At 35.6% G+C, this 13,490-nt stretch overlaps 1 pseudogene; it reads left to right on the plus strand.

Moving 5' to 3' along the window:
* Positions 1 to 2,699: 2,699 nt before the first annotated feature.
* Positions 2,700 to 2,799, plus strand: LOC122126530 (annotated as a pseudogene).
* The last annotated feature ends 10,691 nt before the right edge of the window (positions 2,800 to 13,490 follow it).

Consider the following 13,490-nt stretch of genomic DNA (forward strand, 5'->3'; position numbering starts at 1 on the left):
AATTTACTTTATTAGCTAATATTTGGGTTTGAATTATGGGAGGCTGATCTATTTAACACATTTCTGGAAGGCACCTACTGAACAACACAAATGGTGGGAGGTAGTATTTCTGCACTTTAATGAATGGTTGAACTTGTTTGGTATTAGTGCTGGGTACGTAAATCAACTCTATTGTAACTTGCTCCCTACACTTGAAAACCTTGTAATGTCACTATCATCTACTTGTCAAGTGTTATTTTGGTGAATATGATTTTTAAAAGTTTATTTGAAAAGGAATATACTTTCAGGAGATTAAATGTAGGTTACATTGGTTTGAGAATGACATTTTTATACTACAGAACCAAGTTTTACTGAAGTACCAGTGTTTTGAAGCACTAAGGGTCTTCTCAATTAATGTTTTTCTAAATTATATTTGACCTCTAAATCAAGTTTTCCTAGTCTTGGTAGACCAATTATGATCTATCATTCCAGAAACTATTTTTTTGGCTGCACTGAAATCTTTCATTCATCATTAGGAGAAAGGTATTAAAAATAACCTTGTTCATTTGTGATTTTGTTCACTCATATGGGCTGGTCATCTGTAAATTGAAAGTTTGAATTACAGTACTTTCTCTCAGATTTTGTGATCTCATCTTTCATTTTAAGTTGCCTTGCAATTCACAATTGATTCCTGCTAATTCTTGTAAGCAATTGGGGCCCTGAAATATTATAGAAATGAGAAATTGAGATGAGTCTTTAATTATTTTCTGTTGGCATGTTGCATGGGCCTATGTGAGAAGTCATGCCCTTGTTATCTGATGACGCAGATAACTGGGACCTGGTATCCCAGGACCCGTGGGTCCTGCAGAAGAATAATAGCTTTTAGACATCATATCAGCAACATTTGGGTATAATCAGTAAGAATGCTTCAGAAATATGGAGAAAAACACTTAGGGACCAGAAAGTTAAAACAAAAAACAGAGCATCAGAATAAAATCCCTTATAGATTAGCAGAAAACAATACTGTTATTTTACCATGTGTATTCAGAAGACCACGAACACTTAGAAGGTATCACAAGCTTATACTGAAGATATTGCGTTGATACTTTTTATATTCTAATATATATTCTAAACCTAATTATTTATATTCCAATCTATTTATGGGAATAAATGTCAATATATTTGTCAAATTATCAATTCTAGTAAGATTCACTGTATGAAATTTAAAATCAGCACATATAAATATAAAATATATAAGTACATATAATATAAAAATTGTTTTGCATTGTTGTGTTGTGTTTAGGGAATCAAAGGCTACTCTGTTTTAAAGTATTATTCCAATATCTCTACCTCAGTTTTTGGTAGAGTTAGACTTAAAGCTTTACCATTTGTAGATATGCAGCCTAGAGGCAAGAGGAAACACTGTGATTAAAACATTACAAATTTAAGGCCTAATATCGAGGAGAAACATATGGACTTCTCCAGGAGCTATTGCAATATTTGGTGATAAAATGTCAGTAGTGTAAGTTCCTGCTTGGTTGGATGATAGACAGGTCAGGACAGTAGGTAAACATGCATATGAACAATTTTTTCACTTTCTTGGCTTTAGCTACCTTTGAAATGATACATATAATAAACAATTAAGTTTTGATAAAATACCTTCCATTCTGAACAATTCTGTCTGAACTGTTCATCTCTCTATGATCCCTTGTAACTAAGATTATTTTTGTTCCAGTAAGAGAATCCATGCTGTCAGGGTAAGATATTCTGGTTGGTCTATTCCTACATGGAAGAAAGGTAAAGGTTCAGTGTCAACGTCTAGTGCGTTGGGGTCCCTGGGTAAGGGTCACAAAATCACCAGGACACAGGGGATGCAGAGTGCAAACAGCAATTGCCACTGCATGCTGTGCTTTATTGTTAGTGGGTATTTAAAGACTAGCAAGCATAATCTTTGCCAAGATTTGGTCAGAAAACATTCACACAAAAAATTTCCACAGATACATTTTTACTTAACCTATGAGAGAATGTCTAGGTATATTATTATCTAAACTATTTTAGAGCAAGCTCAAACCACTTCTCCAATCTCAGGAAAATGCTTGACCAGCTGTTCATCTATGCTTAAGCAAGCAGAAGAGCCACTTCCTCAGCTCCCAGGAGTCTGTGACATGTTTTGAGATAGGGAGAGGGAACATTTTCCCCCTGTACCCTGGCGTTTTAAGAGCTTTCCTAATCCCAAAAACAGTCTTCAGATAATCCCGAGGCTGGAGTCTGCATCATTCTGCCCCCTCAACCTAGACCCTGAGTCTTCACAGTTCAGGTAGACATTTGTCCCAGCAAGACCTTATTTGGGAAATTTTAAGCTGCAGAAAGTTAGAAGTAGCTCTTAAGCAAGGCTTACTTTGAATCCATTAGCTCCACAAAGCTAACTCAGTTGATAAATAAGTACTTGAAAAGCCACCACCTTTGGACTTAGCTGTAAAGGCTTCAAAGTATGATAAAATTTAAAATGAAAACGACAAAATAGTCATTGACAAAAAAAATGTAAATGTGAGCAATCGACCAAACTATATAAGTTTTTTCCAGTGTACACAGAAATTTAGAGAAATAAGATCAATAGCATTTTTAGGAACAATAAGGGTTCCTTGTTACAAATAGGCAACCATGGATATATGCCCGTATAAAAATTGTATCATTACGTACTTAAATTTAGAGGATACTACATGCTTCAGCAGCAGGTCTACCCAAATTACAACAATACAGAGATTAACATGGCACTTGCACAAGGATGATATGAAAATTTGTGAAGTATTCCATATTTTCCATTCTTCTGATGCAAGAAATGAAAAACAGTTATTAAAAAGTTGATTACAAAAATACATGTGTAACAATACATGTAATTCATAGAATTAAAGGTTAGTTTGACATCAGTGTATTAAATTTTCACCTTAGAAAGGCCTTTACATAGCATAACCGTTACAAAACTTGAAATTAGATAATATTGCCATTTTATCCCAAAGAAATAAAATAATATAAGAAACTACGAAAAAAAAGGAGTCTTAAAATTCTTCTATATGGAATGCAATCTGAAAGGTCACATTTATTAATGAATCATTATATAACAATGTAGAATTCAAAGTATTATATCTTGGAGAGATTGAAATAGATTATGGACATTACACAAACATAGATATACTTTTTTCAGAAAAGCTCCAGGAACATCTTTAGTTTCTATACTATTCATTTCAACAGATAAGTTAAAATTATTTCTGATTTAAAGAATCACAAACTCTGCAGAAATCATTACAGATGTATACAAACAACTCTTGAATACATTTTGATATCAAAGTCATGCAATTCACTTGGAAGAATACCATGGAATACATAAATTTTTATAGTAAGATATTGCTGTTGCTTTGTATTGTGAAAAAAATTTGTAGGGACACAAAAGATGGACTGGCATTTTTGAAATTTAAGAAACTTAACCAAACCATTAAGACTTAGGAGAACAATTTGTACAGCCTTCGACAACTTCAAAGAGGTAGTGATACATACTTACCCTTTTGGCAATATCAAATGCAGTTTCTTCAAAGTTGTTCTTCAGACCTGGTTTGATATAATGGTTCAACAGAAGGAGATACAGAGTATCTTTGCTATTTCTATTCCCAGCAGCAAGATGCAAGGAGGTCAAGAGGCCTTTAGTTTGGGGATTCGTATCTGCATCATGATGAATTAATAAAGAAGCCATTCTGGTATTATTCCACATATAAGTACTGTGCAGGGGTGTCCAGCCAGTCACAGTTATTGCATGAATATCTGCCTTGAGCTACCAACTCATGGACAATGTCTAAGTGTCCACTCTAGGCTTCCCGATGAAGAGGGGTATACTCATCCTCATCCCTAGTATTCGTCTGGGTGGCCTTTTTGGAAAGTAGTGTTCACACCACAGTAAGCCGATAAATTTCAGCATCCCAAAGAAGAAATTTGCTTGGATCCTACTCCATTTTTTTCTTGCAATTGATACCATTCCTCATTTTTTCATCTTGTTCCTTGTCTTCGTCAGAATTGCCTAATCAGAGATTTTGAGTACCAGTGGGAATGAGGTGTCCATGTATTTCCCCAATAGTTCACATTGGTTGAACTGGTCAGAAAAAACTGGTGAATGTTCTGCATATGTTTTTTCACCATGATTAATTTTCTCGTTTTCCATTTTCACTATTCTAAATTATTCTAACTGGAGAGTAGTGAATTATAGGGAGCAGAGGAAAGATTTTCCTCAGTATTCAAAGGTACAGACTGAAAATCAGGACCAGTGGTGTCTTGATGTGCAGCTTATTCTAGGAATGAGAAAATAGGAAACAATGCCTTCTATGTAAATGATTTGGGAAATACCATGTTATGGTGTAAGAGAACTCACTATTCAACATATGGGATTTAAGAGCTTTCTAATAGCTTTCGAATGTTGGTATCCAACATTAGAAAAAATGTATAATGCAGTAGTAAAATAGAAGTCCTTTGTATGACTACCTAAATTCTTGTTTTTTTTAAAGACCCTTGTTTTCATCTAAAAATAGGCCTATCTATTGTCTTCAGGTGATTTTGATGATTGAAGATGCTTAATGAGAAGTCAAAATGTATTACTAGTCCTTTGCTATCAATTAAATTTCACTTTTTCTTCTTGGAGAATATAATGATCAAAGCAATAGTTCAGAATCACCAAGCAATAATTCAGAATCATGCTTCAAGTACAAGTGAATCACCAGTAAGTAATCCTCGATTCCATTTTCCACAAAGTTTTGTTACAGATACAATATGCCTGCCTTCTCTAGCTGCTTTCCCAGACTGGATCTATTCCTTCATTTTACAGGAAAAGTGTGATTCAACTGATTTCAGTCAGATCTGTTAGTAGAATTATCAAGTATTGAGATTCTTTTTTTTAAAATTAGTTGTGGGGCCTGACCTCTATGCCTGGGCACTGTCCTTGAGCTCTTCAAATCAAGGCAAGCGCTGTACCACTTGAGCCACAGCACCACTTCTGGATTTTTCTGTTCATGTGGTGCTGTTTTGGGAAATGGCAGAGCAGAAAGTGAAATGATGCAACCAAAAATATAAAAGCAAAATAAATTAGGATAATTATGGAGCAATCATATTGTCTATGAGAACCATAAAACAGAGAGAGGAAAAGAGATACAGATGTGCAATGACCAAGCTAGCCACAAAATCCATGCTTCTACTCAATTTACAAACAAGGTTTTTTTTTTATTTTTTAAAAAAGATGGAAATAGAATTTATGTATTTACTTGAAATTAGTAAATACATTGTTAGTCGCCTACATAAAGAGACATAGCTTTGACCAAATTACAGATAAGAATCTTAATCCTTGGGCTGGGAAGGTGGCTCAGTGTAGAGTGCTTGCCTTGCAGCTTACTACAGTGCAGACACTACTTTCCAAAAAGGCCACTGATATGAATACTAGGTATGAGGATAAGTATAATCCTCTTCATCAGGAAGCCTAGAGTGGACACTTAGACTTGGTATCTCAAGGCAGATATTTATCCAATAACTGTGAATGGCTGGACACACCTGCACAGTGCTTATATGTGGAACATATTGCAACAGCACACACACACACACACACAAATCATCAGATTTCTTCTTAAGTATTTTTTGTGTATGGTCTTAAGAAGAAATTTACATTACTAATTTGAATTTCTGACAGAACAATATAATCACTGTACATCTTGCTTCTATACTCTCAATATTAAATTGCTATCTAAGTATGTGCAATAGATAAGTATAGGAAAAAGTAGGAGCCACACTGGTGGCTCATGTCTTTATTCCTAGCTAATCAGAAAGACAAAATCTGATGATTGTGGCTTGAAACCAGACAAAGAAAAATAGTCCATTAGATTCTGGTTTGAAAGTAACCAGCTAAAGCTAGAAATGGAGCTGTCTTACGAGCGGTAAAATGCTAGCCTTGAGAAAACTAAAACAAAATAAATAACAAATTCTGAGACAGAGCCAGACCCTGAGTTCAAGTTCTAGTATTAGCACCAAACTAATGAATGAATGAATGAACTAAAAATAAATTAAATATTCACGTGTGGAGAGACAGGGAAAATGTAACCACCGTGCTGAGTGGATTATGTATTATTTTGTAATAAGGCAAATTATCATTTTTCCTAATCACTAATATTTTTTTGGACATACTTTGTTTTCTTTTTATTGTGAAAATACTGTACAGAGGAGTTACAATTACATGGGCAAGATAGTGAGTACATTTCTTATCAAGCATTGTAGCCTCCTCCATTGTTTCCCCCTCCTATCCCTTTCCATCCTCCCCACCCAATCCTCCCCGCCTTCCCTTCTCCCCTCTCCTCCCCACCCCCTGCACGAAAATTGTAAAGTTTGTTTTCAACATAACGACTTGTACATTTCACTGTTGCAATGAGTCTACCTGTATGGACATAATTTGTATCGGTAAAACATGAGTGTTTTCCAGTGGTTCGAATGCTATTAGAACTTAAGTCTCCTTAGAATTAACATATACATCTATGACAGTTAGTGAGGACAAATAGGCCTGTATTATATTCAGATTTTCTGAGCTTTCTTCTGGTGCATTTTGTTTTGCTTTCCATAGGATACCTAGTGAAATATCATAATAATTTGGTCCTCATATCCCTTAGGTTCTTTTCTTTTCTTTTATTTATTTTTTTATTTTTTTGTGAACATACTGTGCAGAGGGCTTACAATTACATTGGCAAGATAATGAGTACATTTCTTATCAAGCATTTCAGATTCCTCCTTTCTTTGCCCTTCACATCCCTTCCGAGCCTCCCCCTGCCCCTCACCCAATCCTCCACCCCGCCCCCGTCCTCCCTTCTGCCCCGCCCCCCCCCACCCCCCCGCACCAAAGTTGTAAAGTTCATTTTCGACATGACAACATGTACTTCTCATTGTTGCAATGGGTCCAACTGTATCCTTAAACGACTTGTTTTTCCCCCTCTCCTCTACAAATTGTACCAACATCAAATACACTGAAGGCAGGGGTCATACTGTGGGGGAGGGAGATACAAAGCAACAAAGAAATAATCTTATAAATGCGTTAGAAACAAATGCATGAAAGAAAAATACATTAAAATACATATCTAAGGGTTCATTTCCTAACATCACATTATCTGACCTTTTCTGCTTGACTCATACATATACTAGATATTGCAAATAAGGGAAACCATGGGACCTATGTTTCTTTGGGCTTGGCTTACTTCACTTAATATAAATTTTTCCAAGTCTTTCCATTTCCTAACAAATGGGGCAATGTCATTCTTTCTGATGGAGGCATAGAATTCCATTGTGTATATATACCACATTTTCTTGATCCATTCATCTACTGAGGGGCATCTGGGTTGGTTCCATATCTTGGCTATGGTAAATAATGCTGCAATAAACATAGTTGTGCTGGTAGCTTTAGTGTGGTCTTGTCTGTAAACATTTGGGTAAATACCCAACAGTGGGATTGCTGGGTCATAGGGGAGCTCCATATGAAGTCATTTGAAGAACCTCCATACTGCTTTCCAAAGTGCTTGAACAAGTTTACACTCACACCAACAATTCAGTAAGGTTCCCTTCTGTCCACATCCCCTCCAGCATCTGTTGTTGTTAGAGTTCTTGATTTTTGCCATTCTAACTGGGGTGAGGTGGTATCTCAATGTTGTCTTGATTTGCATTTCTTTTATGGCTAGGGAGATTGAGCATTTCTTCATGTGTCTATTGGCCATCCTTCTTTCTTCTTCAGAGAAGTTTCTCTTTATGTCTTTAGCCCATTTATTTATTGGGCATTTGTTTCTTTGAGGATTTGTTGTTGGCGGATTTAATTCTTTAAGTTCCAAGTATATTTTAGATATGAGACCTTGTCCATTGTATGGTTATTGAAGATCTTCTCCCAATCTGTGGGCTTTATATTGATCTTACTAGCTATGTCCTTTGCCATGCAGAAGCTCTGAAACTTCATGCAATCCCATTTGTCCAACCTTTCTGTGATTTGTTGTGTTTCCGGGTTTCTATAAAGAAAATTTCGGCCTGAGCAAGGAGACCTAAGGTTTCTCCTATTCCATCCTGTAAAGTTTTCAGAGTGTCTGGTTTGACTCCGAGGTCTTTGATCCATTTGGAATTGATTCTTGTGCCGGGTGATATATAAGGATCTAGCTTTAGTTTTCTACAAGTAATTAACCAATTTTGCAAGCACAATTTACTGAAAAGGTTGTCTTTCTTCCATTCTATTTTTTTAGCTCCCTTATCAAATATTAGATGGCTATAGGTCTGTAGGTTCATTTCTGGGTTTTCAATTCTATTCCATTGGTACTGAGGTCTGTTCTTGTGCCAGTACCAAGCTGTTTTGATTACTATGGCTTAATAGCAGAGTTTGAAATTTGGTATTGTTATTCCTCCAGTAGTGTTCTTTCCGTTGAGGAGCGTTTTTGCTATTCGGGGTCTTTTATTGTTCCATATGAAATTTTAGAATGCCTCTTCTATTTCCTTGAAGAATGAGGTTGGAATTTTGCTAGGTATCTCATTGAATTTGTAGATAGCCTTGGGAAATATTGCCATTTTCACGATGTTAATCTTTCCAATCCAGGTGCATGAAATGTTTTGCCATTTTCTAAGTTCTGTTTTGATTTCCTTTTTCAAGATTTTAACGTTTTCATCATAACGTTGCTTCACTCCTTTGGTTAAGTTAATTCCTAGGTATTTTATTTTTTGTGGGGATATTACAAATGGAATTACTTTCATAATTTCAGCCACACATTTCTCATTGTTGGCATACAGAAAAGCCATTGATTTTGGGGGCTTAATTTTATACCAGGCTACTTTGCCAAAGTTTTGAATCAGCTTGAGTAATTTGGGAGTGGAATCGATGGGATTCATTAAATACAAGATCATGTCATCTGCAAAGAAGGAGAGTTTCATTTCTTCTTTCCCTATTTGGATCCCCTTTATGTTTGGATTTTGTCTTATTGCTGTAGCTAGGCATTCTAATACTAGATTGAAGAGACGTGGAGAGAGTGGACATCCTTGTCTTGTTGCTGAGTTAAGAGGAAATGACTTTAGTTTTTCACCATTAAGTATAATGCTGGCTTGTAGGTTTGTCATATACAGCCTTTATTGTATTGAGGAATGTTCCATGGATTCCTAATTTCTCCAAAACCTTCCTCATTAAGGGGTGTTGAATCTTGTCGAATGCTTTTTCTGCATCTATTGAGATAACCATGTGGTTCTTATCCTTACTCCTGTTGATGTGAAGAATTATATTAATTGATTTGTGTATATTGAACCAGCTTTGCGTTCCTGTCATGAATCCTGTATGATATTGGTGTATGATTTTTTGGATGAATTGTTGAAGTCGATTGGCCAAAATTTTGTTGAGAAGTTTTGCATCAATGTTCATCAAAGAAATGGGTCTATAGTTTCTTTCTTTGATGAGTCCCTGCCTGGTTTTGGGATGAGGATTATGATGGCTGCATAGAATGTGTTCGGTAGTGAACTTTTTCTTTCAATTTCATTGAAGAGTTGGAGGAGTATTGGTATGAGCTCTGCTTTGAAGGCCTTGTAGAATTCCGCTGTAAATCCATCTGGTCCTGGACTTTTCTTACCTGGGAGGTCTCTTATTGCTCTTTTTATTTCAATGCTTGATATGGGTCTGTTAAGATGGTTTAACTCATCTTGGTTTAGTTTTGGAATGTCAATATTTGCTAGGACAAGGTCCATTTCTGTCAAGTTCTCAAACTTATTAGCATAAAGTTTTGAGAAGTATTCCCTTATAATGTTCTGAATCTTGGTTGTTTCCGTGGTGATGTTTCCATTCTCATTTCTGAGTTTATTTATTTGGGTGTGTTCTCTTCTTTTTCTGATAAGATTTGCTAAGGGTCTGTCAATTTTGTTAATTTTTTCGAAGAACCAACTCTTTGTTTTGTTGATTCTTTCTATAGTTTTTTGGATTCTAATTTATTTAATTTTGATTTAATTTTAATTATTTCTTTCCGTCTACTGGATTGGGGTTTATCTTGCTGCTCTTTTCAAGGAGGTTTAGATATGTCATTAAATTGTTGGTTTCAGATCTCCCCAATTGGTTGATGTAGGAGTTCAGAACTATAAACTTGCCTCTGAGTACTGCCTTTGCTGTGTCCCAAAGGAGCTGGTAATTTGTGTTCTCAGTTTTGTTGAATAGCATGAACATTTGAATTTCCTTTCTGATCTCTTCCTGATTCAGCAGTGTGTTGTTCAGCCTCCATGTGTTACCGGACTTTCTTTGGTGGCTTTTGGTGTTGAGTTCTACTTTTATTCCCTTGTAGTCAGAGAGAATGCAAGGTATAATTTCACTGTTTCTGAATTTAGACAAGTTTGCTTTGTGGCCTAAAATGTGGTCTATTTTATAAAATGTTCCTGGTGCTGCTGAGAAAAACGTGTATTCTGATGCTGCTGCGTGAAATATTCCGTAGATGTCTGTTAAATCTTGTTGATCTCTACAGCTGTTTAGATCTGTGGTTTCTCTGTTGAGTTTTTGCCAAGTTGATCTATCTAGTGGGGAGAGTGGTGTTTTAAAATCCCCAACTATTAATGTATTTGGATCTATGTGGCATTTGAGGGAAAGTAGTGTTTCTTGGATAAATTTGGGTGCTACATTTTTTGGCGAATAGTTAGTTAGAATTGTAATATACTCCTGCAAGGGAGAACCCTTAATTAGTATGTAGTGACCTTCTTTATCTCTTGTCACAAATTTTAATTTGAAGTCTATTTTATCTGATATTAGGATTGCAACTCCTGCCTGTTTATGGGGGCCATTTGCTTGGTAGATTTTGTTCCAGCCTTTAACATTGAAAATGTGTTTGTTTTTATGGGCAAGATGTGACTCCTGAAGGCAGCAGATAGAAGGAACTTTTTTTAATCCAACTAGACAGTCTATGTCGCTTAATTGGAGAGTTAAGTCAGTTAATGTTGATTAAAAGAACTGAGAGGTATTTGGGACTTCCTGCCATGTTATCCACCTTCTCGGGGGCTGCAAAAACTTGGTTCTTTCTATAGTTCTTGGATTCTCAGTTTGGGTGCAGTTTCTGGCCTTTATTGTGGTCTTGTTGGTTTTCTATGTGTAGGACATCTTTAAGAATCTTTTGTAGGGCTAGTTTGGTGGAGATGTATTGTTTCAATTTTTCTTTCCTATGGAAGGTTTTTATTTGGCCTTCAATTATGAAGGAGAGTTTAGCTGGGTACAGTATTCTTGGTTGATAGTTGTTTGTTTTTAGGGCATGGGATACATCATTCCAGGCTCTTCTTGCTTTGATTGTCTCTGCTGAGAAATCTGAGGTGATTCTAATTGGTTTTCCTTTATAGGTGATTAATCTTTTCTCCTTCACAGCTTTAAGGATCTTTACTTGGTCTGAGTTGATCCTGTGTGGATTATAATGTGACGGTGGGATGTCCTATTCTTTTCTGGTCTATTTGGAATTCTAAAAGCTTTTTGTATCTGAATAGGCCTGTCTTTTTGCATGTTTGGGAAGTTCTCTGTTAGGATCCTGTTAAACAAATTTCCTAGAGCATTAACTTCCGTTTCTAGGTGCTCCTCTACACCCATTATCCTTAGCCTTATCACTAATATTTTATTTGAACTTTATTGTACAATAAACCCTGAATTTGCCTTGCATGTAAAATGTGTGTGTACATGTGCGCAAATATGTGTGTATGTGTGTGTGTGTGTGTGTGTGTGTGTGTGTGTGTGTGTGTGCAGTTGCAATGTTGCATGCCAATGAGGACAGAGAGAGGCTGAAAAGAACTGTGTTGCAATGTTGTTATTTATCAGTGTTCTATACTGTCATTTCAGTGGAACCACCCTTCTGTACATTTTATTCGTCAAATAATAACATCATCATAATTAAAGCATTTACAACATTAAGTTAGATAAAAGAGAACACTTTCAGCTCTTTCTATATGTTAGGCAAGAAGATACACATATATTTAAGTAGTAAGTTATTGCTGTAAGATGACTGTCAGTACAAAATATGTATTTGACCTCTTAAATTGGCTATACTTTTAACATATACTCATGGAGTGAGTTTGACTGACTTGACCAAACAGGTATTACACTCTGGTTATTCCTGTGAAACTCAAGGTGGATAAACTCTTTCTGGATTTCTGTTGAAAATAACTTTCTTTATAAGATAGTATCTATTCACACTAAGAATAAATCCCGTATTTTTTAGGTTTGAATATCTGATCATATTGAATGAAAAACAGTATTGTGGATATGTTTGTTAGATATACATTGCAAAAACAAATAAACAAAAAAAGCATGTGTCACCTCCAGATTGTGGATGCATTTTAAGTTGCATTTTACATACAAAGGTTTCTTCATTAATAGTTCTTTTGTGGGAGTAACTATCACAACTTTAACAAATAAGGCTTTTTGAAGATCTTTTCCAATATAAATAACATCCAAGACCGAGTCTTGCAATTTCTGAAAACCCTTTGAATACTTTAGTGTTATTTCAGTTCATTGACTATACAGCTAAAGACATTTCTGAAATAAATATTGTTAAAATCTGAAAATGTAAGTGGGTATATAGGCTTTTTGTGCATCATTTTATCAAAAGACAGTTTTTATGAAACTACAATATATAGAATAAAAGAATGGAAGTGAATTGTGTGAGCTAATTTTTAGTATAACTGTTTTCTATTAACACAGTCCTTTGAATGTACATGATGAAGTTAAATTATGCCCTTTGTGACACTATGCTTCAGTTATTTTTAGAATCTTTTTAGTTAGGAGTGAATTTGTAGTATAAATAAATGTCTTTGGAAATGATTAGGATTAATCTTGTGTTTTGTTTCCTACTCCCAAGAAAAAGAGTTATTTTCAAGTGTTAAAAGTTTACAATTGAATCTTCAGTATCATAAGAAATTTTGAACAAATATAGTAGTATTGATATCTTTTTGGGGGGGAGGGAGTCTGATAGTGGGGCCTGAACTCTGGGCCTAGGCGCTGTCCTTCAGCTCTTCAGCTCAAGGATAGCGCTCTTCCACTTGAGCCACAGCGCCACTTGCGGCTTTTTTCTTTTTTTTTATGTGGTGCTGAGGAATCAAATCCAGGGCTTCACACATGCAAGGCAAGCGCTCAACCACTGAGCCACCTTCCCAGCCCTTTATGTCTTTTTAAACCAATTGTATTCACAAGTTGGAGAGGCTTTAATTCATTAATGATAGGTCAGACTGCATTTTTGGGTACATGAAAGGTAAAATATTTATCTAGGGTCAAAGGTGATTTTTATATGTCTTACTTTAATAGCATTTTAAAGTAGTACCTTTCTCTCAAAATGTTGGGTATAAAAAGCAATCAAAATACTTCTAATGGTAAACAACTTAGTTGGGCTACAATGTGGAAATGATTGGTCCATAAGACCTGCAGTCTGTTTCCATCAGGAATTGGGGAGGTCATTCTTTCAGTAAGACAGTGTTAAACAGAGATA

Source organism: Dipodomys spectabilis, unplaced genomic scaffold (genome assembly GCF_019054845.1).
Source record: "Dipodomys spectabilis isolate Male_0828 unplaced genomic scaffold, ASM1905484v1 ptg000282l, whole genome shotgun sequence".
Classification (NCBI taxonomy): domain Eukaryota; kingdom Metazoa; phylum Chordata; class Mammalia; order Rodentia; family Heteromyidae; genus Dipodomys; species Dipodomys spectabilis.